The following is a 26,681-nucleotide window of genomic DNA, read 5'->3' as shown; positions in this document are numbered from 1 at the left end:
CTTCAAGACACCGCCACCGTTCAATGTGATCACGATTGAACATGTAATTTCAGTAAGCACTCCAGCTTCCTCTCCGTACCCCTGGATCCCTTTAGCTGCAAGGTCTACGTCCGGCTCCCTCTTGAGTGTATCTCACAAACCGGCATAGCCGCATCTTCCTGTGGGAGACAAGTCCACAGGTTCACCACTCTCTGAGAGAAAAATTCTTCCTGAATCGCTTGCCCTTCGTTCGGAGACTGTCACCCCTGGTTCTGGACGCCCCCAACATTGGGAACCGGTGAACTTTTGCTGGGATCCCTCAGTACCAAGCCTGGATCTGCATGGGTTTCTCTTCAGAAGGGTCAGTGTGAATGGCCTGCTTCCACACTGTGGTGCTCCTATGATGCCAACAGTGTAGGTTGAGTACCTGCACGTGCTTTCTCAAGCTTGCCTCTGTGTTGACCTTCATGTTAACCCAGCCACTCGGCTTTGTCCTTCTATCGAGAAGAGCAGACGATGCCACTCAGATGACTTTGACTTTCCACTGTGGGTGTAGTACAGTCTGCCAGCAGCAGGGGATGGTGTTGCATCACCTTAATGGCAGGATCGGGTCCAAACTCTGAGGGGTCTGACCCCTTTTTGATTGGAGCGAGGGAGAGGGGAAAGCTCACTGTCATTTGTCGCTACCGGTTGCTTAAAGGTTTTAATTTGCACGCCGTTTGCGTGCGAGTTATATGCCCACTGACGGGACGAAGTGACAACAAAATCAGAGTGGGAAACAGAAATTGCTGGAGCAAGTCAGCATCTGGAGTGGGGGTGGGGGAAGGGGAAGAAAGCAGACAAGGTTTCTGGTCCGGTGAGCCTTCTTGAGGACGGCAGTTTTCATTTGTCGCCAAAAAATGAGGAAGTCTCAAATGATCATCTCCTTGGTAGATGAAAGGACAAGTTGGCCAGGGAGAGCAGAATGGAGAGTATCGTAGGTTTTGTTTGTTGACAAGAGCAGACCGCTCGGCCCTGGGAACGCATGGGACATGAAATCGGCACTCCTGCATTGAGATATGGAGCTGGCCTCTCAAAATGCCGCAGACTCCCCGGCGGGGAATTGAACCCCGGTCTCCCGCGCGACAGGCGGGGATACTAACCACAATACTACCGAGGATGGGACGACAGCGCACTCTGTCGCATCCGTATTAGGTAGAATGTTCTTATGTGAAATTTGGATTTTGTTGTCAATTTGAGTTCTCCTTTAGATCATCTTCTACCTCTGTGGAGATGATTAAGAGAATAGTTATTGTTGTTTTTATGTTTTATTATTCGACTATCTTTCTTTCAAGTAATCCGCCGCTGCTGCTGCTGCTGCTGTAAAACAGCCTTTTCGTTGTGCCCTACCGTCTGCGTTAAACTTCGTCTGCTGCTGATCCACGCGCGCTCTCCCATTACCTGCTTCTAACAAACTGATTTGTGTACGACAGCACAAATCCAACAGCCTGGCTTCAATTCCCACTGCCAAATGGACTCAGCACGAAAGCTTCCCTTTTTCAAGCTCGTCCCCTCAGGTTCTACTACCACCCATCAATCGCTTCCTCATCAGGGAGCAGTGCTCCCGGAGGACGGTGGGGTGACTTTACTGTACGCTGCATCAGATCTCTCAGCCATGCATTTAACATCGAAACGTAGAAATTAAGTGCAGGAGTAGGCCATTCAGCCCTTCAAGTCAGGCAGAATCCGAGGAGCAGGAAAATCAGGATGCTGCCTGACTTGCTTCGCGTTTCCAGCGCCACTCTGATCGAGACTCTGATTTCCAGCAACTGCAGTCCTCACTTGTTCCATTCAGCCCTTCAAGACACCGCCACCGTTCAATGTGATCACGATTGAACATGTAATTTCAGTAAGCACTCCAGCTTCCTCTCCGTACCCCTGGATCCCTTTAGCTGCAAGGTCTACGTCCGGCTCCCTCTTGAGTGTATCTCACAAACCGGCATAGCCGCATCTTCCTGTGGGAGACAAGTCCACAGGTTCACCACTCTCTGAGAGAAAAATTCTTCCTGAATCGCTTGCCCTTCGTTCGGAGACTGTGACCCCTGGTTCTGGACGTCCCCAACATTGGGAACCGGTGAACTTTTGCTGGGATCCCTCAGTACCAAGCATGGATCTGCATGGGTTTCTCTTCAGAAGGGTCAGTGTGAATGGCCTGCTTCCACACTGTGGTGCTCCTATGATGCCAACAGTGTAGGTTGAGTACCTGCACGTGCTTTCTCAAGCTTGCCTCTGTGTTGACCTTCATGTTAACCCAGCCACTGGGCTTTGTCCTTCTATCGAGAAGAGCAGACGATGCCACTCAGATGACTTTGACTTTCCACTGTGGGTGTAGTACAGTCTGCCAGCAGCAGGGGATGGTGTTGCATCACCTTAATGGCAGGATCGGGTCCAAACTCTGAGGGGTCTGACCCCTTTTTGATTGGAGCGAGGGAGAGGGGAAAGCTCACTGTCATTTGTCGCTACCGGTTGCTTAAAGGTTTTAATTTGCACCCCGTTTGCGTGCGAGTTATATGCCCACTGACGGGACGAAGTGACAACAAAATCAGAGTGGGAAACAGAAATTGCTGGAGCAAGTCAGCATCTGGAGTGGGGGTGGGGGAAGGGGAAGAAAGCAGACAAGGTTTCTGGTCCGGTGAGCCTTCTTGAGGACGGCAGTTTTCATTTGTCGCCAAAAAATGAGGAAGTCTCAAATGATCATCTCCTTGGTAGATGAAAGGACAAGTTGGCCAGGGAGAGCAGAATGGAGAGTATCGTAGGTTTTGTTTGTTGACAAGAGCAGACCGCTCGGCCCTGGGAACGCATGGGACTTGAAATCGGCACTCCGGCATTGAGATATGGAGCTGGCCTCTCAAAATGCCGCAGACTCCCCGGCGGGGAATTGAACCCCGGTCTCCCGCGTGACAGGCGGGGATACTAACCACTATACTACCGCGGATTGGACGACAGCGCGCTCTGTCGCATCCGTATTAGGTAGAATGTTCTTATGTGAAATTTGGATTTTGTTGTCAATTTGAGTTCTCCTTTAGATCATCTTCTACCTCTGTGGAGATGATTAAGAGAATAGTTATTGATGTTTTCATGTTTTATTATTCGACTATCTTTCTTTCAAGTAATCCGCCGCTGCTGCTGCTGCTGCTGTAAAACAGCCTTTTCGTTGTGCCCTACCGTCTGCGTTAAACTTCGTCTGCTGCTGATCCACGCGCGCTCTCCCATTACCTGCTTCTAACAAACTGATTTGTGTACGACAGCACAAATCCAACAGCCTGGCTTCAATTCCCACTGCCAAATGGACTCAGCACGAAAGCTTCCCTTTTTCAAGCTCGTCCCCTCAGGTTCTACTACCACCCATCAATCGCTTCCTCATCAGAGAGCAGTGCTCCCGGAGGACGGTGGGGTGACTTTACTGTACGCTGCATCAGATCTCTCAGCCATGCATTTAACATCGAAACGTAGAAATTAAGTGCAGGAGTAGGCCATTCAGCCCTTCAAGTCAGGCAGAATCCGAGGAGCAGGAAAATCAGGATGCTGCCTGACTTGCTTCGCGTTTCCAGCGCCACACTGATCGAGACTCTGATTTCCAGCAACTGCAGTCCTCACTTGTTCCATTCAGCCCTTCAAGACACCGCCACCGTTCAATGTGATCACGATTGAACATGTAATTTCAGTAAGCACTCCAGCTTCCTCTCCGTACCCCTGGATCCCTTTAGCTGCAAGGTCTACGTCCGGCTCCCTCTTGAGTGTATCTCACAAACCGGCATAGCCGCATCTTCCTGTGGGAGACAAGTCCACAGGTTCACCACTCTCTGAGAGAAAAATTCTTCCTGAATCGCTTGCCCTTCGTTCGGAGACTGTGACCCCTGGTTCTGGACGTCCCCAACATTGGGAACCGGTGAACTTTTGCTGGGATCCCTCAGTACCAAGCATGGATCTGCATGGGTTTCTCTTCAGAAGGGTCAGTGTGAATGGCCTGCTTCCACACTGTGGTGCTCCTATGATGCCAACAGTGTAGGTTGAGTACCTGCACGTGCTTTCTCAAGCTTGCCTCTGTGTTGACCTTCATGTTAACCCAGCCACTGGGCTTTGTCCTTCTATCGAGAAGAGCAGAAGTTGCCACTCAGATGACTTTGACTTTCCACTGTGGGTGTAGTACAGTCTGCCAGCAGCAGGGGATGGTGTTGCATCACCTTGATGGCAGGATCGGGTCCAAACTCTGAGGGGTCTGACCCCTTTTTGATTGGAGCGAGGGAGAGGGGAAAGCTCACTGTCATTTGTCGCTACCGGTTGCTTAAAGGTTTTAATTTGCACGCCGTTTGCGTGCGAGTTATATGCCCACTGACGGGACGAAGTGACAACAAAATCAGAGTGGGAAACAGAAATTGCTGGAGCAAGTCAGCATCTGGAGTGGGGGTGGGGGAAGGGGAAGAAAGCAGACAAGGTTTCTGGTCCGGTGAGCCTTCTTGAGGACGGCAGTTTTCATTTGTCGCCAAAGAATGAGGAAGTCTCAAATGATCATCTCCTTGGTAGATGAAAGGACAAGTTGGCCAAGGAGAGCAGAATGGAGAGTATCGTAGGTTTTGTTTGTTGACAAGAGCAGACCGCTCGGCCCTGGGAACGCATGGGACTTGAAATCGGCACTCCTGCATTGAGATATGGAGCTGGCCTCTCAAAATGCCGCAGACTCCCCGGCGGGGAATTGAACCCCGGTCTCCCGCGCGACAGGCGGGGATACTAACCACAATACTACCGAGGATGGGACGACAGCGCACTCTGTCGCATCCGTATTAGGTAGAATGTTCTTATGTGAAATTTGGATTTTGTTGTCAATTTGAGTTCTCCTTTAGATCATCTTCTACCTCTGTGGAGATGATTAAGAGAATAGTTATTGTTGTTTTTATGTTTTATTATTCGACTATCTTTCTTTCAAGTAATCCGCCGCTGCTGCTGCTGCTGCTGTAAAACAGCCTTTTCGTTGTGCCCTACCGTCTGCGTTAAACTTCGTCTGCTGCTGATCCACGCGCGCTCTCCCATTACCTGCTTCTAACAAACTGATTTGTGTACGACAGCACAAATCCAACAGCCTGGCTTCAATTCCCACTGCCAAATGGACTCAGCACGAAAGCTTCCCTTTTTCAAGCTCGTCCCCTCAGGTTCTACTACCACCCATCAATCGCTTCCTCATCAGGGAGCAGTGCTCCCGGAGGACGGTGGGGTGACTTTACTGTACGCTGCATCAGATCTCTCAGCCATGCATTTAACATCGAAACGTAGAAATTAAGTGCAGGAGTAGGCCATTCAGCCCTTCAAGTCAGGCAGAATCCGAGGAGCAGGAAAATCAGGATGCTGCCTGACTTGCTTCGCGTTTCCAGCGCCACTCTGATCGAGACTCTGATTTCCAGCAACTGCAGTCCTCACTTGTTCCATTCAGCCCTTCAAGACACCGCCACCGTTCAATGTGATCACGATTGAACATGTAATTTCAGTAAGCACTCCAGCTTCCTCTCCGTACCCCTGGATCCCTTTAGCTGCAAGGTCTACGTCCGGCTCCCTCTTGAGTGTATCTCACAAACCGGCATAGCCGCATCTTCCTGTGGGAGACAAGTCCACAGGTTCACCACTCTCTGAGAGAAAAATTCTTCCTGAATCGCTTGCCCTTCGTTCGGAGACTGTGACCCCTGGTTCTGGACGTCCCCAACATTGGGAACCGGTGAACTTTTGCTGGGATCCCTCAGTACCAAGCATGGATCTGCATGGGTTTCTCTTCAGAAGGGTCAGTGTGAATGGCCTGCTTCCACACTGTGGTGCTCCTATGATGCCAACAGTGTAGGTTGAGTACCTGCACGTGCTTTCTCAAGCTTGCCTCTGTGTTGACCTTCATGTTAACCCAGCCACTGGGCTTTGTCCTTCTATCGAGAAGAGCAGACGATGCCACTCAGATGACTTTGACTTTCCACTGTGGGTGTAGTACAGTCTGCCAGCAGCAGGGGATGGTGTTGCATCACCTTAATGGCAGGATCGGGTCCAAACTCTGAGGGGTCTGACCCCTTTTTGATTGGAGCGAGGGAGAGGGGAAAGCTCACTGTCATTTGTCGCTACCGGTTGCTTAAAGGTTTTAATTTGCACCCCGTTTGCGTGCGAGTTATATGCCCACTGACGGGACGAAGTGACAACAAAATCAGAGTGGGAAACAGAAATTGCTGGAGCAAGTCAGCATCTGGAGTGGGGGTGGGGGAAGGGGAAGAAAGCAGACAAGGTTTCTGGTCCGGTGAGCCTTCTTGAGGACGGCAGTTTTCATTTGTCGCCAAAAAATGAGGAAGTCTCAAATGATCATCTCCTTGGTAGATGAAAGGACAAGTTGGCCAGGGAGAGCAGAAGGGAGAGTATCGTAGGTTTTGTTTGTTGACAAGAGCAGACCGCTCGGCCCTGGGAACGCATGGGACTTGAAATCGGCACTCCGGCATTGAGATATGGAGCTGGCCTCTCAAAATGCCGCAGACTCCCCGGCGGGGAATTGAACCCCGGTCTCCCGCGTGACAGGCGGGGATACTAACCACTATACTACCGCGGATTGGACGACAGCGTGCTCTGTCGCATCCGTATTAGGTAGAATGTTCTTATGTGAAATTTGGATTTTGTTGTCAATTTGAGTTCTCCTTTAGATCATCTTCTACCTCTGTGGAGATGATTAAGAGAATAGTTATTGATGTTTTCATGTTTTATTATTCGACTATCTTTCTTTCAAGTAATCCGCCGCTGCTGCTGCTGCTGCTGTAAAACAGCCTTTTCGTTGTGCCCTACCGTCTGCGTTAAACTTCGTCTGCTGCTGATCCACGCGCGCTCTCCCATTACCTGCTTCTAACAAACTGATTTGTGTACGACAGCACAAATCCAACAGCCTGGCTTCAATTCCCACTGCCAAATGGACTCAGCACGAAAGCTTCCCTTTTTCAAGCTCGTCCCCTCAGGTTCTACTACCACCCATCAATCGCTTCCTCATCAGAGAGCAGTGCTCCCGGAGGACGGTGGGGTGACTTTACTGTACGCTGCATCAGATCTCTCAGCCATGCATTTAACATCGAAACGTAGAAATTAAGTGCAGGAGTAGGCCATTCAGCCCTTCAAGTCAGGCAGAATCCGAGGAGCAGGAAAATCAGGATGCTGCCTGACTTGCTTCGCGTTTCCAGCGCCACACTGATCGAGACTCTGATTTCCAGCAACTGCAGTCCTCACTTGTTCCATTCAGCCCTTCAAGACACCGCCACCGTTCAATGTGATCACGATTGAACATGTAATTTCAGTAAGCACTCCAGCTTCCTCTCCGTACCCCTGGATCCCTTTAGCTGCAAGGTCTACGTCCGGCTCCCTCTTGAGTGTATCTCACAAACCGGCATAGCCGCATCTTCCTGTGGGAGACAAGTCCACAGGTTCACCACTCTCTGAGAGAAAAATTCTTCCTGAATCGCTTGCCCTTCGTTCGGAGACTGTGACCCCTGGTTCTGGACGTCCCCAACATTGGGAACCGGTGAACTTTTGCTGGGATCCCTCAGTACCAAGCATGGATCTGCATGGGTTTCTCTTCAGAAGGGTCAGTGTGAATGGCCTGCTTCCACACTGTGGTGCTCCTATGATGCCAACAGTGTAGGTTGAGTACCTGCACGTGCTTTCTCAAGCTTGCCTCTGTGTTGACCTTCATGTTAACCCAGCCACTGGGCTTTGTCCTTCTATCGAGAAGAGCAGAAGTTGCCACTCAGATGACTTTGACTTTCCACTGTGGGTGTAGTACAGTCTGCCAGCAGCAGGGGATGGTGTTGCATCACCTTGATGGCAGGATCGGGTCCAAACTCTGAGGGGTCTGACCCCTTTTTGATTGGAGCGAGGGAGAGGGGAAAGCTCACTGTCATTTGTCGCTACCGGTTGCTTAAAGGTTTTAATTTGCACGCCGTTTGCGTGCGAGTTATATGCCCACTGACGGGACGAAGTGACAACAAAATCAGAGTGGGAAACAGAAATTGCTGGAGCAAGTCAGCATCTGGAGTGGGGGTGGGGGAAGGGGAAGAAAGCAGACAAGGTTTCTGGTCCGGTGAGCCTTCTTGAGGACGGCAGTTTTCATTTGTCGCCAAAGAATGAGGAAGTCTCAAATGATCATCTCCTTGGTAGATGAAAGGACAAGTTGGCCAGGGAGAGCAGAATGGAGAGTATCGTAGGTTTTGTTTGTTGACAAGAGCAGACCGCTCGGCCCTGGGAACGCATGGGACTTAAAATCGGCACTCCTGCATTGAGATATGGAGCTGGCCTCTCAAAATGCCGCAGACTCCCCGGCGGGGAAATGAACCCCGGTCTCCCGCGTGACAGGCGGGGATACTAACCACTATACTACCGAGGATTGGACGACAGCGCACTCTGTCGCATCCGTATTAGGTAGAATGTTCTTATGTGAAATTTGGATTTTGTTGTCAATTTGAGTTCTCCTTTAGATCATCTTCTACCTCTGTGGAGATGATTAAGAGAATAGTTATTGTTGTTTTCATGTTTTATTATTCGACTATCTTTCTTTCAAGTAATCCGCCGCTGCTGCTGCTGCTGCTGTAAAACAGCCTTTTCGTTGTGCCCTACCGTCTGCGTTAAACTTCGTCTGCTGCTGATCCACGCGCGCTCTCCCATTACCTGCTTCTAACAAACTGATTTGTGTACGACAGCACAAATCCAACAGCCTGGCTTCAATTCCCACTGCCAAATGGACTCAGCACGAAAGCTTCCCTTTTTCAAGCTCGTCCCCTCAGGTTCTACTACCACCCATCAATCGCTTCCTCATCAGAGAGCAGTGCTCCCGGAGGACGGTGGGGTGACTTTACTGTACGCTGCATCAGATCTCTCAGCCATGCATTTAACATCGAAACGTAGAAATTAAGTGCAGGAGTAGGCCATTCAGCCCTTCAAGTCAGGCAGAATCCGAGGAGCAGGAAAATCAGGATGCTGCCTGACTTGCTTCGCGTTTCCAGCGCCACACTGATCGAGACTCTGATTTCCAGCAACTGCAGTCCTCACTTGTTCCATTCAGCCCTTCAAGACACCGCCACCGTTCAATGTGATCACGATTGAACATGTAATTTCAGTAAGCACTCCAGCTTCCTCTCCGTACCCCTGGATCCCTTTAGCTGCAAGGTCTACGTCCGGCTCCCTCTTGAGTGTATCTCACAAACCGGCATAGCCGCATCTTCCTGTGGGAGACAAGTCCACAGGTTCACCACTCTCTGAGAGAAAAATTCTTCCTGAATCGCTTGCCCTTCGTTCGGAGACTGTGACCCCTGGTTCTGGACGTCCCCAACATTGGGAACCGGTGAACTTTTGCTGGGATCCCTCAGTACCAAGCATGGATCTGCATGGGTTTCTCTTCAGAAGGGTCAGTGTGAATGGCCTGCTTCCACACTGTGGTGCTCCTATGATGCCAACAGTGTAGGTTGAGTACCTGCACGTGCTTTCTCAAGCTTGCCTCTGTGTTGACCTTCATGTTAACCCAGCCACTGGGCTTTGTCCTTCTATCGAGAAGAGCAGACGATGCCACTCAGATGACTTTGACTTTCCACTGTGGGTGTAGTACAGTCTGCCAGCAGCAGGGGATGGTGTTGCATCACCTTGATGGCAGGATCGGGTCCAAACTCTGAGGGGTTTGACCCCTTTTTGATTGGAGCGAGGGAGAGGGGAAAGCTCACTGTCATTTGTCGCTACCGGTTGCTTAAAGGTTTTAATTTGCACGCCGTTTGCGTGCGAGTTATATGCCCACTGACGGGACGAAGTGACAACAAAATCAGAGTGGGAAACAGAAATTGCTGGAGCAAGTCAGCATCTGGAGTGGGGGTGGGGGAAGGGGAAGAAAGCAGACAAGGTTTCTGGTCCGGTGAGCCTTCTTGAGGACGGCAGTTTTCATTTGTCGCCAAAAATTAGGAAGTCTCAAATGATCATCTCCTTGGTAGATGAAAGGACAAGTTGGCCAGGGAGAGCAGAATGGAGAGTATCGTAGGTTTTGTTTGTTGACAAGAGCAGACCGCTCGGCCCTGGGAACGCATGGGAATTGAAATCGGCACTCCTGCATTGAGATATGGAGCTGGCCTCTCAAAATGCCGCAGACTCCCCGGCGGGGAATTGAACCCCGGTCTCCCGCGTGACAGGCGGGGATACTAACCACTATACTACCGAGGATTGGACGACAGCGCGCTCTGTCGCATCCGTATTAGGTAGAATGTTCTTATGTGAAATTTGGATTTTGTTGTCAATTTGAGTTCTCCTTTAGATCATCTTCTACCTCTGTGGAGATGATTAAGAGAATAGTTATTGTTGTTTTCATGTTTTATGATTCGACTATCTTTCTTTCAAGTAATCCGCCGCTGCTGCTGCTGCTGCTGTAAAACAGCCTTTTCGTTGTGCCCTATCGTCTGCGTTAAACTTCGTCTGCTGCTGATCCACGCGCGCTCTCCCATTACCTGCTTCTAACAAACTGATTTGTGTACGACAGCACAAATCCAACAGCCTGGCTTCAATTCCCACTGCCAAATGGACTCAGCACGAAAGCTTCCCTTTTTCAAGCTCGTCCCCTCAGGTTCTACTACCACCCATCAATCGCTTCCTCATCAGAGAGCAGTGCTCCCGGAGGACGGTGGGGTGACTTTACTGTACGCTGCATCAGATCTCTCAGCCATGCATTTAACATCGAAACGTAGAAATTAAGTGCAGGAGTAGGCCATTCAGCCCTTCAAGTCAGGCAGAATCCGAGGAGCAGGAAAATCAGGATGCTGCCTGACTTGCTTCGCGTTTCCAGCGCCACTCTGATCGAGACTCTGATTTCCAGCAACTGCAGTCCTCACTTGTTCCATTCAGCCCTTCAAGACACCGCCACCGTTCAATGTGATCACGATTGAACATGTAATTTCAGTAAGCACTCGAGCTTCCACTCCGTACCCCTGGATCCCTTTAGCTGCAAGGTCTACGTCCGGCTCCCTCTTGAGTGTATCTCACAAACCGGCATAGCCGCATCTTCCTGTGGGAGACAAGTCCACAGGTTCTCCACTCTCTGAGAGAAAAATTCTTCCTGAATCGCTTGCCCTTCGTTCGGAGACTGTGACCCCTGGTTCTGGATGCCCCCAACATTGGGAACCGGTGAACTTTTGCTGGGATCCCTCAGTACCAAGCCTGGATCTGCATGGGTTTCTCTTCAGAAGGGTCAGTGTGAATGGCCTGCTTCCACACTGTGGTGCTTCTATGATGCCAACAGTGTAGGTTGAGTACCTGCACGTGCTTTCTCAAGCTTGCCTCTGTGTTGACCTTCATGTTAACCCAGCCACTGGGCTTTGTCCTTCTATCGAGAAGAGCAGACGATGCCACTCAGATGACTTTGACTTTCCACTGTGGGTGTAGTACAGTCTGCCAGCAGCAGGGGATGGTGTTGCATCACCTTAATGGCAGGATCGGGTCCAAACTCTGAGGGGTCTGACCCCTTTTTGATTGGAGCGAGGGAGAGGGGAAAGCTCACTGTCATTTGTCGCTACCGGTTGCTTAAAGGTTTTAATTTGCACGCCGTTTGCGTGCGAGTTATATGCCCACTGACGGGACGAAGTGACAACAAAATCAGAGTGGGAAACAGAAATTGCTGGAGCAAGTCAGCATCTGGAGTGGGGGTGGGGGAAGGGGAAGAAAGCAGACAAGGTTTCTGGTCCGGTGAGCCTTCTTGAGGACGGCAGTTTTCATTTGTCGCCAAAAAATGAGGAAGTCTCAAATGATCATCTCATTGGTAGATGAAAGGACAAGTTGGCCAGGGAGAGCAGAATGGAGAGTATCGTAGGTTTTGTTTGTTGACAAGAGCAGACCGCTCGGCCCTGGGAACGCATGGGACTTGAAATCGGCACTCCTGCATTGAGATATGGAGGTGGCCTCTCAAAATGCCGCAGACTCCCCGGCGGGGAATTGAACCCCGGTCTCCCGCGTGACAGGCGGGGATACTAACCACTATACTACCGAGGATTGGACGACAGCGCGCTCTGTCGCATCCGTATTAGGTAGAATGTTCTTATGTGAAATTTGGATTTTGTTGTCAATTTGAGTTCTCCTTTAGATCATCTTCTACCTCTGTGGAGATGATTAAGAGAATAGTTATTGTTGTTTTCATGTTTTATTATTCGACTATCTTTCTTTCAAGTAATCCGCCGCTGCTGCTGCTGCTGCTGTAAAACAGCCTTTTCGTTGTGCCCTACCGTCTGCGTTAAACTTCGTCTGCTGCTGATCCACGCGCGCTCTCCCATTACCTGCTTCTAACAAACTGATTTGTGTACGACAGCACAAATCCAACAGCCTGGCTTCAATTCCCACTGCCAAATGGACTCAGCACGAAAGCTTCCCTTTTTCAAGCTCGTCCCCTCAGGTTCTACTACCACCCATCAATCGCTTCCTCATCAGAGAGCAGTGCTCCCGGAGGACGGTGGGGTGACTTTACTGTACGCTGCATCAGATCTCTCAGCCATGCATTTAACATCGAAACGTAGAAATTAAGTGCAGGAGTAGGCCATTCAGCCCTTCAAGTCAGGCAGAATCCGAGGAGCAGGAAAATCAGGATGCTGCCTGACTTGCTTCGCGTTTCCAGCGCCACTCTGATCGAGACTCTGATTTCCAGCAACTGCAGTCCTCACTTGTTCCATTCAGCCCTTCAAGACACCGCCACCGTTCAATGTGATCACGATTGAACATGTAATTTCAGTAAGCACTCCAGCTTCCTCTCCGTACCCCTGGATCCCTTTAGCTGCAAGGTCTACGTCCGGCTCCCTCTTGAGTGTATCTCACAAACCGGCATAGCCGCATCTTCCTGTGGGAGACAAGTCCACAGGTTCACCACTCTCTGAGAGAAAAATTCTTCCTGAATCGCTTGCCCTTCGTTCGGAGACTGTCACCCCTGGTTCTGGACGCCCCCAACATTGGGAACCGGTGAACTTTTGCTGGGATCCCTCAGTACCAAGCCTGGATCTGCATGGGTTTCTCTTCAGAAGGGTCAGTGTGAATGGCCTGCTTCCACACTGTGGTGCTCCTATGATGCCAACAGTGTAGGTTGAGTACCTGCACGTGCTTTCTCAAGCTTGCCTCTGTGTTGACCTTCATGTTAACCCAGCCACTGGGCTTTGTCCTTCTATCGAGAAGAGCAGACGATGCCACTCAGATGACTTTGACTTTCCACTGTGGGTGTAGTACAGTCTGCCAGCAGCAGGGGATGGTGTTGCATCACCTTAATGGCAGGATCGGGTCCAAACTCTGAGGGGTCTGACCCCTTTTTGATTGGAGCGAGGGAGAGGGGAAAGCTCACTGTCATTTGTCGCTACCGGTTGCTTAAAGGTTTTAATTTGCACGCCGTTTGCGTGCGAGTTATATGCCCACTGACGGGACGAAGTGACAACAAAATCAGAGTGGGAAACAGAAATTGCTGGAGCAAGTCAGCATCTGGAGTGGGGGTGGGGGAAGGGGAAGAAAGCAGACAAGGTTTCTGGTCCGGTGAGCCTTCTTGAGGACGGCAGTTTTCATTTGTCGCCAAAAAAGGAGGAAGTCTCAAATGATCATCTCCTTGGTAAATGAAAGGACAAGTTGGCCAGGGAGAGCAGAATGGAGAGTATCGTAGGTTTTGTTTGTTGACAAGAGCAGACCGCTCGGCCCTGGGAACGCATGGGACTTGAAATCGGCACTCCTGCATTGAGATATGGAGCTGGCCTCTCAAAATGACGCAGACTCCCCGGCGGGGAATTGAACCCCGGTCGCCCGCGTGACAGGCGGGGACACTAACCACTATACTACCGAGGATTGGACGACTGCGCACTCTGTCGCATCCGTATTAGGTAGAATGTTCTTATGTGAAATTTGGATTTTGTTGTCAATTTGAGTTCTCCTTTAGATCATCTTCTACCTCTGTGGAGATGATTAAGAGAATAGTTATTGTTGTTTTCATGTTTTATTATTCGACTATCTTTCTTTCAAGTAATCCGCCGCTGCTGCTGCTGCTGCTGTAAAACAGCCTTTTCGTTGTGCCCTACCGTCTGCGTTAAACTTCGTCTGCTGCTGATCCACGCGCGCTCTCCCATTACCTGCTTCTAACAAACTGATTTGTGTACGACAGCACAAATCCAACAGCCTGGCTTCAATTCCCACTGCCAAATGGACTCAGCACGAAAGCTTCCCTTTTTCAAGCTCGTCCCCTCAGGTTCTACTACCACCCATCAATCGCTTCCTCATCAGAGAGCAGTGCTCCCGGAGGACGGTGGGGTGACTTTACTGTACGCTGCATCAGATCTCTCAGCCATGCATTTAACATCGAAACGTAGAAATTAAGTGCAGGAGTAGGCCATTCAGCCCTTCAAGTCAGGCAGAATCCGAGGAGCAGGAAAATCAGGATGCTGCCTGACTTGCTTCGCGTTTCCAGCGCCACTCTGATCGAGACTCTGATTTCCAGCAACTGCAGTCCTCACTTGTTCCATTCAGCCCTTCAAGACACCGCCACCGTTCAATGTGATCACGATTGAACATGTAATTTCAGTAAGCACTCCAGCTTCCTCTCCGTACCCCTGGATCCCTTTAGCTGCAAGGTCTACGTCCGGCTCCCTCTTGAGTGTATCTCACAAACCGGCATAGCCGCATCTTCCTGTGGGAGACAAGTCCACAGGTTCACCACTCTCTGAGAGAAAAATTCTTCCTGAATCGCTTGCCCTTCGTTCGGAGACTGTCACCCCTGGTTCTGGACGCCCCCAACATTGGGAACCGGTGAACTTTTGCTGGGATCCCTCAGTACCAAGCCTGGATCTGCATGGGTTTCTCTTCAGAAGGGTCAGTGTGAATGGCCTGCTTCCACACTGTGGTGCTCCTATGATGCCAACAGTGTAGGTTGAGTACCTGCACGTGCTTTCTCAAGCTTGCCTCTGTGTTGACCTTCATGTTAACCCAGCCACTGGGCTTTGTCCTTGTATCGAGAAGAGCAGACGATGCCACTCAGATGACTTTGACTTTCCACTGTGGGTGTAGTACAGTCTGCCAGCAGCAGGGGATGGTGTTGCATCACCTTAATGGCAGGATCGGGTCCAAACTCTGAGGGGTCTGACCCCTTTTTGATTGGAGCGAGGGAGAGGGGAAAGCTCACTGTCATTTGTCGCTACCGGTTGCTTAAAGGTTTTAATTTGCACGCCGTTTGCGTGCGAGTTATATGCCCACTGACGGGACGAAGTGACAACAAAATCAGAGTGGGAAACAGAAATTGCTGGAGCAAGTCAGCATCTGGAGTGGGGGTGGGGGAAGGGGAAGAAAGCAGACAAGGTTTCTGGTCCGGTGAGCCTTCTTGAGGACGGCAGTTTTCATTTGTCGCCAAAAAAGGAGGAAGTCTCAAATGATCATCTCCTTGGTAGATGAAAGGACAAGTTGGCCAGGGAGAGCAGAATGGAGAGTATCGTAGGTTTTGTTTGTTGACAAGAGCAGACCGCTCGGCCCTGGGAACGCATGGGACTTGAAATCGGCACTCCTGCATTGAGATATGGAGCTGGCCTCTCAAAATGCCGCAGACTCCCCGGCGGGGAATTGAACCCCGGTCTCCCGCGTGACAGGCGGGGATACTAACCACTATACTACCGAGGATTGGACGACAGCGCACTCTGTCGCATCCGTATTAGGTAGAATGTTCTTATGTGAAATTTGGATTTTCTTGTCAATTTGAGTTCTCCTTTAGATCATCTTCTACCTCTGTGGAGATGATTAAGAGAATAGTTATTGTTGTTTTCATGTTTTATTATTCGACTATCTTTCTTTCAAGTAATCCGCCGCTGCTGCTGCTGCTGTAAAACAGCCTTTTCGTTGTGCCCTACCGTCTGCGTTAAACTTCGTCTGCTGCTGATCCACGCGCGCTCTCCCATTACCTGCTTCTAACAAACTGATTTGTGTACGACAGCACAAATCCAACAGCCTGGCTTCAATTCCCACTGCCAAATGGACTCAGCACGAAAGCTTCCCTTTTTCAAGCTCGTCCCCTCAGGTTCTACTACCACCCATCAATCGCTTCCTCATCAGAGAGCAGTGCTCCCGGAGGACGGTGGGGTGACTTTACTGTACGCTGCATCAGATCTCTCAGCCATGCATTTAACATCGAAACGTAGAAATTAAGTGCAGGAGTAGGCCATTCAGCCCTTCAAGTCAGGCAGAATCCGAGGAGCAGGAAAATCAGGATGCTGCCTGACTTGCTTCGCGTTTCCAGCGCCACTCTGATCGAGACTCTGATTTCCAGCAACTGCAGTCCTCACTTGTTCCATTCAGCCCTTCAAGACACCGCCACCGTTCAATGTGATCACGATTGAACATGTAATTTCAGTAAGCACTCCAGCTTCCTCTCCGTACCCCTGGATCCCTTTAGCTGCAAGGTCTACGTCCGGCTCCCTCTTGAGTGTATCTCACAAACCGGCATAGCCGCATCTTCCTGTGGGAGACAAGTCCACAGGTTCACCACTCTCTGAGAGAAAAATTCTTCCTGAATCGCTTGCCCTTCGTTCGGAGACTGTGACCCCTGGTTCTGGACGCCCCCAACATTGGGAACCGGTGAACTTTTGCTGGGATCCCTCAGTACCAAGCCTGGATCTGCATGGGTTTCTCTTCAGAAGGGTCAGTGTGAATGGCCTGCTTCCACACTGTGGTGCTCCTATGATGCCAACAGTGTAGGTTGAGTACCTGCACGTGCTTTCTCAAGCTTGCCTCTGTGTTGACCTTCATGTTAACCCAGCCACTGGGCTTTGTCCTTCTATCGAGAAGAGCAGACGATGCCACTCAGATGACTTTGACTTTCCACTGTGGGTGTAGTACAGTCTGCCAGCAGCAGGGGATGGTGTTGCATCACCTTGATGGCAGGATCGGGTCCAAACTCTGAGGGGTCTGACCCCTTTTTGATTGGAGCGAGGGAGAGGGGAAAGCTCACTGTCATTTGTCGCTACCGGTTGCTTAAAGGTTTTAATTTGCACGCCGTTTGCGTGCGAGTTATATGCCCACTGACGGGACGAAGTGACAACAAAATCAGAGTGGGAAACAGAAATTGCTGGAGCAAGTCAGCATCTGGAGTGGGGGTGGGGGAAGGGGAAGAAAGCAGACAAGGTTTCTGGTCCGGTGAGCCTTCTTGAGGACGGCAGTTTTCATTTGTCGCCAAAAAAGGAGGAAGTCTCAAATGATCATCTCCTTGGTAGATGAAAGGACAAGTTGGCCAGGGAGAGCAGAATGGAGAGTATCGTAGGTTTTGTTTGTTGACAAGAGCAGACCGCTCGGCCCTGGGAACGCATGGGACTTGAAATCGGCACTCCTGCATTGAGATATGGAGCTGGCCTCTCAAAATGCCGCAGACTCCCCGGCGGGGAATTGAACCCCGGTCGCCCGCGTGACAGGCGGGGATACTAACCACTATACTACCGAGGATTGGACGACTGCGCACTCTGTCGCATCCGTATTAGGTAGAATGTTCTTATGTGAAATTTGGATTTTGTTGTCAATTTGAGTTCTCCTTTAGATCATCTTCTACCTCTGTGGAGATGATTAAGAGAATAGTTATTGTTGTTTTCATGTTTTATTATTCGACTATCTTTCTTTCAAGTAATCCGCCGCTGCTGCTGCTGCTGCTGTAAAACAGCCTTTTCGTTGTGCCCTACCGTCTGCGTTAAACTTCGTCTGCTGCTGATCCACGCGCGCTCTCCCATTACCTGCTTCTAACAAACTGATTTGTGTACGACAGCACAAATCCAACAGCCTGGCTTCAATTCCCACTGCCAAATGGACTCAGCACGAAAGCTTCCCTTTTTCAAGCTCGTCCCCTCAGGTTCTACTACCACCCATCAATCGCTTCCTCATCAGAGAGCAGTGCTCCCGGAGGACGGTGGGGTGACTTTACTGTACGCTGCATCAGATCTCTCAGCCATGCATTTAACATCGAAACGTAGAAATTAAGTGCAGGAGTAGGCCATTCAGCCCTTCAAGTCAGGCAGAATCCGAGGAGCAGGAAAATCAGGATGCTGCCTGACTTGCTTCGCGTTTCCAGCGCCACTCTGATCGAGACTCTGATTTCCAGCAACTGCAGTCCTCACTTGTTCCATTCAGCCCTTCAAGACACCGCCACCGTTCAATGTGATCACGATTGAACATGTAATTTCAGTAAGCACTCCAGCTTCCTCTCCGTACCCCTGGATCCCTTTAGCTGCAAGGTCTACGTCCGGCTCCCTCTTGAGTGTATCTCACAAACCGGCATAGCCGCATCTTCCTGTGGGAGACAAGTCCACAGGTTCACCACTCTCTGAGAGAAAAATTCTTCCTGAATCGCTTGCCCTTCGTTCGGAGACTGTCACCCCTGGTTCTGGACGCCCCCAACATTGGGAACCGGTGAACTTTTGCTGGGATCCCTCAGTACCAAGCCTGGATCTGCATGGGTTTCTCTTCAGAAGGGTCAGTGTGAATGGCCTGCTTCCACACTGTGGTGCTCCTATGATGCCAACAGTGTAGGTTGAGTACCTGCACGTGCTTTCTCAAGCTTGCCTCTGTGTTGACCTTCATGTTAACCCAGCCACTGGGCTTTGTCCTTCTATCGAGAAGAGCAGACGATGCCACTCAGATGACTTTGACTTTCCACTGTGGGTGTAGTACAGTCTGCCAGCAGCAGGGGATGGTGTTGCATCACCTTAATGGCAGGATCGGGTCCAAACTCTGAGGGGTCTGACCCCTTTTTGATTGGAGCGAGGGAGAGGGGAAAGCTCACTGTCATTTGTCGCTACCGGTTGCTTAAAGGTTTTAATTTGCACGCCGTTTGCGTGCGAGTTATATGCCCACTGACGGGACGAAGTGACAACAAAATCAGAGTGGGAAACAGAAATTGCTGGAGCAAGTCAGCATCTGGAGTGGGGGTGGGGGAAGGGGAAGAAAGCAGACAAGGTCTCTGGTCCGGTGAGCCTTCTTGAGGACGGCAGTTTTCATTTGTCGCCAAAAAAGGAGGAAGTCTCAAATGATCATCTCCTTGGTAGATGAAAGGACAAGTTGGCTAGGGAGAGCAGAATTGAGACGATCGTAGGTTTTGTTTGTTGACAAGAGCAGACCGCTCGGCCCTGGGAACGCATGGGACTTGAAATCGGCACTCCTGCATTGAGATATGGAGCTGGCCTCTCAAAATGCCGCAGACTCCCCGGCGGGGAATTGAACCCCGGTCTCCGGCGTGACAGGCGGGGATACTAACCACTATACTACCGAGGATTGGACGACAGCGCGCTCTGTCGCATCCGTATTAGGTAGAATGTTCTTATGTGAAATTTGGATTTTGTTGTCAATTTGAGTTCTCCTTTAGATCATCTTCTACCTCTGTGGAGATGATTAAGAGAATAGTTATTGTTGTTTTCATGTTTTATTATTTGACTATCTATCTTTCAAGTAATCCGCCGCTGCTGCTGCTGCTGCTGCTGTAAAACAGCCTTTTCGTTGTGCCCTACCGTCTGCGTTAAACTTCGTCTGCTGCTGATCCACGCGCGCTCTCCCATTACCTGCTTCTAACAAACTGATTTGTGTACGACAGCACAAATCCAACAGCCTGGCTTCAATTCCCACTGCCAAATGGACTCAGCACGAAAGCTTCCCTTTTTCAAGCTCGTCCCCTCAGGTTCTACTACCACCCATCAATCGCTTCCTCATCAGAGAGCAGTGCTCCCGGAGGACGGTGGGGTGACTTTACTGTACGCTGCATCAGATCTCTCAGCCATGCATTTAACATCGAAACGTAGAAATTAAGTGCAGGAGTAGGCCATTCAGCCCTTCAAGTCAGGCAGAATCCGAGGAGCAGGAAAATCAGGATGCTGCCTGACTTGCTTCGCGTTTCCAGCGCCACTCTGATCGAGACTCTGATTTCCAGCAACTGCAGTCCTCACTTGTTCCATTCAGCCCTTCAAGACACCGCCACCGTTCAATGTGATCACGATTGAACATGTAATTTCAGTAAGCACTCCAGCTTCCTCTCCGTACCCCTGGATCCCTTTAGCTGCAAGGTCTACGTCCGGCTCCCTCTTGAGTGTATCTCACAAACCGGCATAGCCGCATCTTCCTGTGGGAGACAAGTCCACAGGTTCACCACTCTCTGAGAGAAAAATTCTTCCTGAATCGCTTGCCCTTCGTTCGGAGACTGTCACCCCTGGTTCTGGACGCCCCCAACATTGGGAACCGGTGAACTTTTGCTGGGATCCCTCAGTACCAAGCCTGGATCTGCATGGGTTTCTCTTCAGAAGGGTCAGTGTGAATGGCCTGCTTCCACACTGTGGTGCTCCTATGATGCCAACAGTGTAGGTTGAGTACCTGCACGTGCTTTCTCAAGCTTGCCTCTGTGTTGACCTTCATGTTAACCCAGCCACTGGGCTTTGTCCTTCTATCGAGAAGAGCAGACGATGCCACTCAGATGACTTTGACTTTCCACTGTGGGTGTAGTACAGTCTGCCAGCAGCAGGGGATGGTGTTGCATCACCTTAATGGCAGGATCGGGTCCAAACTCTGAGGGGTCTGACCCCTTTTTGATTGGAGCGAGGGAGAGGGGAAAGCTCACTGTCATTTGTCGCTACCGGTTGCTTAAAGGTTTTAATTTGCACCCCGTTTGCGTGCGAGTTATATGCCCACTGACGGGACGAAGTGACAACAAAATCAGAGTGGGAAACAGAAATTGCTGGAGCAAGTCAGCATCTGGAGTGGGGGTGGGGGAAGGGGAAGAAAGCAGACAAGGTTTCTGGTCCGGTGAGCCTTCTTGAGGACGGCAGTTTTCATTTGTCGCCAAAAAAGGAGGAAGTCTCAAATGATCATCTCCTTGGGAGATGAAAGGACAAGTTGGCTAGGGAGAGCAGAATTGAGACGATCGTAGGTTTTGTTTGTTGACAAGAGCAGACCGCTCGGCCCTGGGAACGCATGGGACTTGAAATCGGCACTCCTGCATTGAGATATGGAGCTGGCCTCTCAAAATGCCGCAGACTCCCCGGCGGGGAATTGAACCCCGGTCTCCCGCGTGACAGGCGGGGATACTAACCACTATACTACCGCGGATTGGACGACAGCGCGCTCTGTCGCATCCGTATTAGATAGAATGTTCTTATGTGAAATTTGGATTTTGTTGTCAATTTGATTTCTCCTTTAGATCATCTTCTACCTCTGTGGAGATGATTAAGAGAATAGTTATTGATGTTTTCATGTTTTATTATTCGACTATCTTTCTTTCAAGTAATCCGCCGCTGCTGCTGCTGCTGCTGCTGCTGTAAAACAGCCTTTTCGTTGTGCCCTACCGTCTGCGTTAAACTTCGTCTGCTGCTGATCCACGCGCGCTCTCCCATTACCTGCTTCTAACAAACTGATTTGTGTACGACAGCACAAATCCAACAGCCTGGCTTCAATTCCCACTGCCAAATGGACTCAGCACGAAAGCTTCCCTTTTTCAAGCTCGTCCCCTCAGGTTCTACTACCACCCATCAATCGCTTCCTCATCAGAGAGCAGTGCTCCCGGAGGACGGTGGGGTGACTTTACTGTACGCTGCATCAGATCTCTCAGCCATGCATTTAACATCGAAACGTAGAAATTAAGTGCAGGAGTAGGCCATTCAGCCCTTCAAGTCAGGCAGAATCCGAGGAGCAGGAAAATCAGGATGCTGCCTGACTTGCTTCGCGTTTCCAGCGCCACTCTGATCGAGACTCTGATTTCCAGCAACTGCAGTCCTCACTTGTTCCATTCAGCCCTTCAAGACACCGCCACCGTTCAATGTGATCACGATTGAACATGTAATTTCAGTAAGCACTCCAGCTTCCTCTCCGTACCCCTGGATCCCTTTAGCTGCAAGGTCTACGTCCGGCTCCCTCTTGAGTGTATCTCACAAACCGGCATAGCCGCATCTTCCTGTGGGAGACAAGTCCACAGGTTCACCACTCTCTGAGAGAAAAATTCTTCCTGAATCGCTTGCCCTTCGTTCGGAGACTGTCACCCCTGGTTCTGGACGCCCCCAACATTGGGAACCGGTGAACTTTTGCTGGGATCCCTCAGTACCAAGCCTGGATCTGCATGGGTTTCTCTTCAGAAGGGTCAGTGTGAATGGCCTGCTTCCACACTGTGGTGCTCCTATGATGCCAACAGTGTAGGTTGAGTACCTGCACGTGCTTTCTCAAGCTTGCCTCTGTGTTGACCTTCATGTTAACCCAGCCACTGGGCTTTGTCCTTCTATCGAGAAGAGCAGACGATGCCACTCAGATGACTTTGACTTTCCACTGTGGGTGTAGTACAGTCTGCCAGCAGCAGGGGATGGTGTTGCATCACCTTAATGGCAGGATCGGGTCCAAACTCTGAGGGGTCTGACCCCTTTTTGATTGGAGCGAGGGAGAGGGGAAAGCTCACTGTCATTTGTCGCTACCGGTTGCTTAAAGGTTTTAATTTGCACCCCGTTTGCGTGCGAGTTATATGCCCACTGACGGGACGAAGTGACAACAAAATCAGAGTGGGAAACAGAAATTGCTGGAGCAAGTCAGCATCTGGAGTGGGGGTGGGGGAAGGGGAAGAAAGCAGACAAGGTTTCTGGTCCGGTGAGCCTTCTTGAGGACGGCAGTTTTCATTTGTCGCCAAAAAAGGAGGAAGTGTCAAATGATCATCTCCTTGGGAGATGAAAGGACAAGTTGGCTAGGGAGAGCAGAATTGAGACGATCGTAGGTTTTGTTTGTTGACAAGAGCAGACCGCTCGGCCCTGGGAACGCATGGGACTTGAAATCGGCACTCCTGCATTGAGATATGGAGCTGGCCTCTCAAAATGCCGCAGACTCCCCGGCGGGGAATTGAACCCCGGTCTCCCGCGTGACAGGCGGGGATACTAACCACTATACTACCGCGGATTGGACGACAGCGCGCTCTGTCGCATCCGTATTAGGTAGAATGTTCTTATGTGAAATTTGGATTTTGTTGTCAATTTGAGTTCTCCTTTAGATCATCTTCTACCTCTGTGGAGATGATTAAGAGAATAGTTATTGATGTTTTCATGTTTTATTATTCGACTATCTTTCTTTCAAGTAATCCGCCGCTGCTGCTGCTGCTGCTGCTGCTGTAAAACAGCCTTTTCGTTGTGCCCTACCGTCTGCGTTAAACTTCGTCTGCTGCTGATCCACGCGCGCTCTCCCATTACCTGCTTCTAACAAACTGATTTGTGTACGACAGCACAAATCCAACAGCCTGGCTTCAATTCCCACTGCCAAATGGACTCAGCACGAAAGCTTCCCTTTTTCAAGCTCGTCCCCTCAGGTTCTACTACCACCCATCAATCGCTTCCTCATCAGAGAGCAGTGCTCCCGGAGGACGGTGGGGTGACTTTACTGTACGCTGCATCAGATCTCTCAGCCATGCATTTAACATCGAAACGTAGAAATTAAGTGCAGGAGTAGGCCATTCAGCCCTTCAAGTCAGGCAGAATCCGAGGAGCAGGAAAATCAGGATGCTGCCTGACTTGCTTCGCGTTTCCAGCGCCACTCTGATCGAGACTCTGATTTCCAGCAACTGCAGTCCTCACTTGTTCCATTCAGCCCTTCAAGACACCGCCACCGTTCAATGTGATCACGATTGAACATGTAATTTCAGTAAGCACTCCAGCTTCCTCTCCGTACCCCTGGATCCCTTTAGCTGCAAGGTCTACGTCCGGCTCCCTCTTGAGTGTATCTCACAAACCGGCATAGCCGCATCTTCCTGTGGGAGACAAGTCCACAGGTTCACCACTCTCTGAGAGAAAAATTCTTCCTGAATCGCTTGCCCTTCGTTCGGAGACTGTCACCCCTGGTTCTGGACGCCCCCAACATTGGGAACCGGTGAACTTTTGCTGGGATCCCTCAGTACCAAGCCTGGATCTGCATGGGTTTCTCTTCAGAAGGGTCAGTGTGAATGGCCTGCTTCCACACTGTGGTGCTCCTATGATGCCAACAGTGTAGGTTGAGTACCTGCACGTGCTTTCTCAAGCTTGCCTCTGTGTTGACCTTCATGTTAACCCAGCCACTCGGCTTTGTCCTTCTATCGAGAAGAGCAGACGATGCCACTCAGATGACTTTGACTTTCCACTGTGGGTGTAGTACAGTCTGCCAGCAGCAGGGGATGGTGTTGCATCACCTTAATGGCAGGATCGGGTCCAAACTCTGAGGGGTCTGACCCCTTTTTGATTGGAGCGAGGGAGAGGGGAAAGCTCACTGTCATTTGTCGCTACCGGTTGCTTAAAGGTTTTAATTTGCACGCCGTTTGCGTGCGAGTTATATGCCCACTGACGGGACGAAGTGACAACAAAATCAGAGTGGGAAACAGAAATTGCTGGAGCAAGTCAGCATCTGGAGTGGGGGTGGGGGAAGGGGAAGAAAGCAGACAAGGTTTCTGGTCCGGTGAGCCTTCTTGAGGACGGCAGTTTTCATTTGTCGCCAAAAAATGAGGAAGTCTCAAATGACCATCTCCTTGGTAGATGAAAGGACAAGTTGGCCAGGGAGAGCAGAATGGAGAGTATCGTAGGTTTTGTTTGTTGACAAGAGCAGACCGCTCGGCCCTGGGAACGCATGGGACATGAAATCGGCACTCCTGCATTGAGATATGGAGCTGGCCTCTCAAAATGCCGCAGACTCCCCGGCGGGGAATTGAACCCCGGTCTCCCGCGCGACAGGCGGGGATACTAACCACAATACTACCGAGGATGGGACGACAGCGCACTCTGTCGCATCCGTATTAGGTAGAATGTTCTTATGTGAAATTTGGATTTTGTTGTCAATTTGAGTTCTCCTTTAGATCATCTTCTACCTCTGTGGAGATGATTAAGAGAATAGTTATTGTTGTTTTTATGTTTTATTATTCGACTATCTTTCTTTCAAGTAATCCGCCGCTGCTGCTGCTGCTGTAAAACAGCCTTTTCGTTGTGCCCTACCGTCTGCGTTAAACTTCGTCTGCTGCTGATCCACGCGCGCTCTCCCATTACCTGCTTCTAACAAACTGATTTGTGTACGACAGCACAAATCCAACAGCCTGGCTTCAATTCCCACTGCCAAATGGACTCAGCACGAAAGCTTCCCTTTTTCAAGCTCGTCCCCTCAGGTTCTACTACCACCCATCAATCGCTTCCTCATCAGAGAGCAGTGCTCCCGGAGGACGGTGGGGTGACTTTACTGTACGCTGCATCAGATCTCTCAGCCATGCATTTAACATCGAAACGTAGAAATTAAGTGCAGGAGTAGGCCATTCAGCCCTTCAAGTCAGGCAGAATCCGAGGAGCAGGAAAATCAGGATGCTGCCTGACTTGCTTCGCGTTTCCAGCGCCACTCTGATCGAGACTCTGATTTCCAGCAACTGCAGTCCTCACTTGTTCCATTCAGCCCTTCAAGACACCGCCACCGTTCAATGTGATCACGATTGAACATGTAATTTCAGTAAGCACTCCAGCTTCCTCTCCGTACCCCTGGATCCCTTTAGCTGCAAGGTCTACGTCCGGCTCCCTCTTGAGTGTATCTCACAAACCGGCATAGCCGCATCTTCCTGTGGGAGACAAGTCCACAGGTTCACCACTCTCTGAGAGAAAAATTCTTCCTGAATCGCTTGCCCTTCGTTCGGAGACTGTGACCCCTGGTTCTGGACGTCCCCAACATTGGGAACCGGTGAACTTTTGCTGGGATCCCTCAGTACCAAGCATGGATCTGCATGGGTTTCTCTTCAGAAGGGTCAGTGTGAATGGCCTGCTTCCACACTGTGGTGCTCCTATGATGCCAACAGTGTAGGTTGAGTACCTGCACGTGCTTTCTCAAGCTTGCCTCTGTGTTGACCTTCATGTTAACCCAGCCACTGGGCTTTGTCCTTCTATCGAGAAGAGCAGAAGTTGCCACTCAGATGACTTTGACTTTCCACTGTGGGTGTAGTACAGTCTGCCAGCAGCAGGGGATGGTGTTGCATCACCTTGATGGCAGGATCGGGTCCAAACTCTGAGGGGTCTGACCCCTTTTTGATTGGAGCGAGGGAGAGGGGAAAGCTCACTGTCATTTGTCGCTACCGGTTGCTTAAAGGTTTTAATTTGCACGCCGTTTGCGTGCGAGTTATATGCCCACTGACGGGACGAAGTGACAACAAAATCAGAGTGGGAAACAGAAATTGCTGGAGCAAGTCAGCATCTGGAGTGGGGGTGGGGGAAGGGGAAGAAAGCAGACAAGGTTTCTGGTCCGGTGAGCCTTCTTGAGGACGGCAGTTTTCATTTGTCGCCAAAGAATGAGGAAGTCTCAAATGATCATCTCCTTGGTAGATGAAAGGACAAGTTGGCCAGGGAGAGCAGAATGGAGAGTATCGTAGGCTTTGTTTGTTGACAAGAGCAGACCGCTCGGCCCTGGGAACGCATGGGACTTGAAATCGGCACTCCGGCATTGAGATATGGAGCTGGCCTCTCAAAATGCCGCAGACTCCCCGGCGGGGAATTGAACCCCGGTCTCCCGCGTGACAGGCGGGGATACTAACCACTATACTACCGCGGATTGGACGACAGCGCGCTCTGTCGCATCCGTATTAGGTAGAATGTTCTTATGTGAAATTTGGATTTTGTTGTCAATTTGAGTTCTCCTTTAGATCATCTTCTACCTCTGTGGAGATGATTAAGAGA

At 50.4% G+C, this 26,681-nt stretch overlaps 15 non-coding genes across 15 annotated transcripts; all 15 read right to left on the bottom strand.

Moving 5' to 3' along the window:
- Positions 1-1,066: 1,066 nt before the first annotated feature.
- Positions 1,067-1,138, bottom strand: trnad-guc (transfer RNA aspartic acid (anticodon GUC)). Its single transcript has one exon. It is a non-coding gene; the product is annotated as a tRNA-Asp (tRNA).
- Positions 1,139-2,881: 1,743 nt separating this feature from the next.
- On the bottom strand, positions 2,882-2,953 carry trnad-guc (transfer RNA aspartic acid (anticodon GUC)). The gene has a single exon. It is a non-coding gene; the product is annotated as a tRNA-Asp (tRNA).
- A 1,743-nt stretch (positions 2,954-4,696) lies between these two features.
- trnad-guc (transfer RNA aspartic acid (anticodon GUC)) lies at positions 4,697-4,768 on the bottom strand. Its single transcript has one exon. It is a non-coding gene; the product is annotated as a tRNA-Asp (tRNA).
- Positions 4,769-6,511: 1,743 nt separating this feature from the next.
- On the bottom strand, positions 6,512-6,583 carry trnad-guc (transfer RNA aspartic acid (anticodon GUC)). Its single transcript has one exon. It is a non-coding gene; the product is annotated as a tRNA-Asp (tRNA).
- A 1,743-nt stretch (positions 6,584-8,326) lies between these two features.
- trnad-guc (transfer RNA aspartic acid (anticodon GUC)) lies at positions 8,327-8,398 on the bottom strand. Its single transcript has one exon. It is a non-coding gene; the product is annotated as a tRNA-Asp (tRNA).
- Positions 8,399-10,140: 1,742 nt separating this feature from the next.
- trnad-guc (transfer RNA aspartic acid (anticodon GUC)) lies at positions 10,141-10,212 on the bottom strand. Its single transcript has one exon. It is a non-coding gene; the product is annotated as a tRNA-Asp (tRNA).
- Positions 10,213-11,955: 1,743 nt separating this feature from the next.
- Positions 11,956-12,027, bottom strand: trnad-guc (transfer RNA aspartic acid (anticodon GUC)). Its single transcript has one exon. It is a non-coding gene; the product is annotated as a tRNA-Asp (tRNA).
- A 1,743-nt stretch (positions 12,028-13,770) lies between these two features.
- Positions 13,771-13,842, bottom strand: trnad-guc (transfer RNA aspartic acid (anticodon GUC)). The gene has a single exon. It is a non-coding gene; the product is annotated as a tRNA-Asp (tRNA).
- A 1,743-nt stretch (positions 13,843-15,585) lies between these two features.
- trnad-guc (transfer RNA aspartic acid (anticodon GUC)) lies at positions 15,586-15,657 on the bottom strand. Its single transcript has one exon. It is a non-coding gene; the product is annotated as a tRNA-Asp (tRNA).
- A 1,740-nt stretch (positions 15,658-17,397) lies between these two features.
- Positions 17,398-17,469, bottom strand: trnad-guc (transfer RNA aspartic acid (anticodon GUC)). The gene has a single exon. It is a non-coding gene; the product is annotated as a tRNA-Asp (tRNA).
- Positions 17,470-19,212: 1,743 nt separating this feature from the next.
- On the bottom strand, positions 19,213-19,284 carry trnad-guc (transfer RNA aspartic acid (anticodon GUC)). Its single transcript has one exon. It is a non-coding gene; the product is annotated as a tRNA-Asp (tRNA).
- A 1,746-nt stretch (positions 19,285-21,030) lies between these two features.
- Positions 21,031-21,102, bottom strand: trnad-guc (transfer RNA aspartic acid (anticodon GUC)). The gene has a single exon. It is a non-coding gene; the product is annotated as a tRNA-Asp (tRNA).
- A 1,749-nt stretch (positions 21,103-22,851) lies between these two features.
- trnad-guc (transfer RNA aspartic acid (anticodon GUC)) lies at positions 22,852-22,923 on the bottom strand. Its single transcript has one exon. It is a non-coding gene; the product is annotated as a tRNA-Asp (tRNA).
- Positions 22,924-24,672: 1,749 nt separating this feature from the next.
- On the bottom strand, positions 24,673-24,744 carry trnad-guc (transfer RNA aspartic acid (anticodon GUC)). The gene has a single exon. It is a non-coding gene; the product is annotated as a tRNA-Asp (tRNA).
- A 1,740-nt stretch (positions 24,745-26,484) lies between these two features.
- On the bottom strand, positions 26,485-26,556 carry trnad-guc (transfer RNA aspartic acid (anticodon GUC)). The gene has a single exon. It is a non-coding gene; the product is annotated as a tRNA-Asp (tRNA).
- Between the last annotated feature and the right edge of the window lie 125 nt (positions 26,557-26,681).

This window comes from Chiloscyllium punctatum, chromosome 30, assembly GCF_047496795.1.
Source record: "Chiloscyllium punctatum isolate Juve2018m chromosome 30, sChiPun1.3, whole genome shotgun sequence".
NCBI lineage: Eukaryota > Metazoa > Chordata > Chondrichthyes > Orectolobiformes > Hemiscylliidae > Chiloscyllium > Chiloscyllium punctatum.
This window is presented reverse-complemented; position numbering and strand designations above follow the sequence as displayed.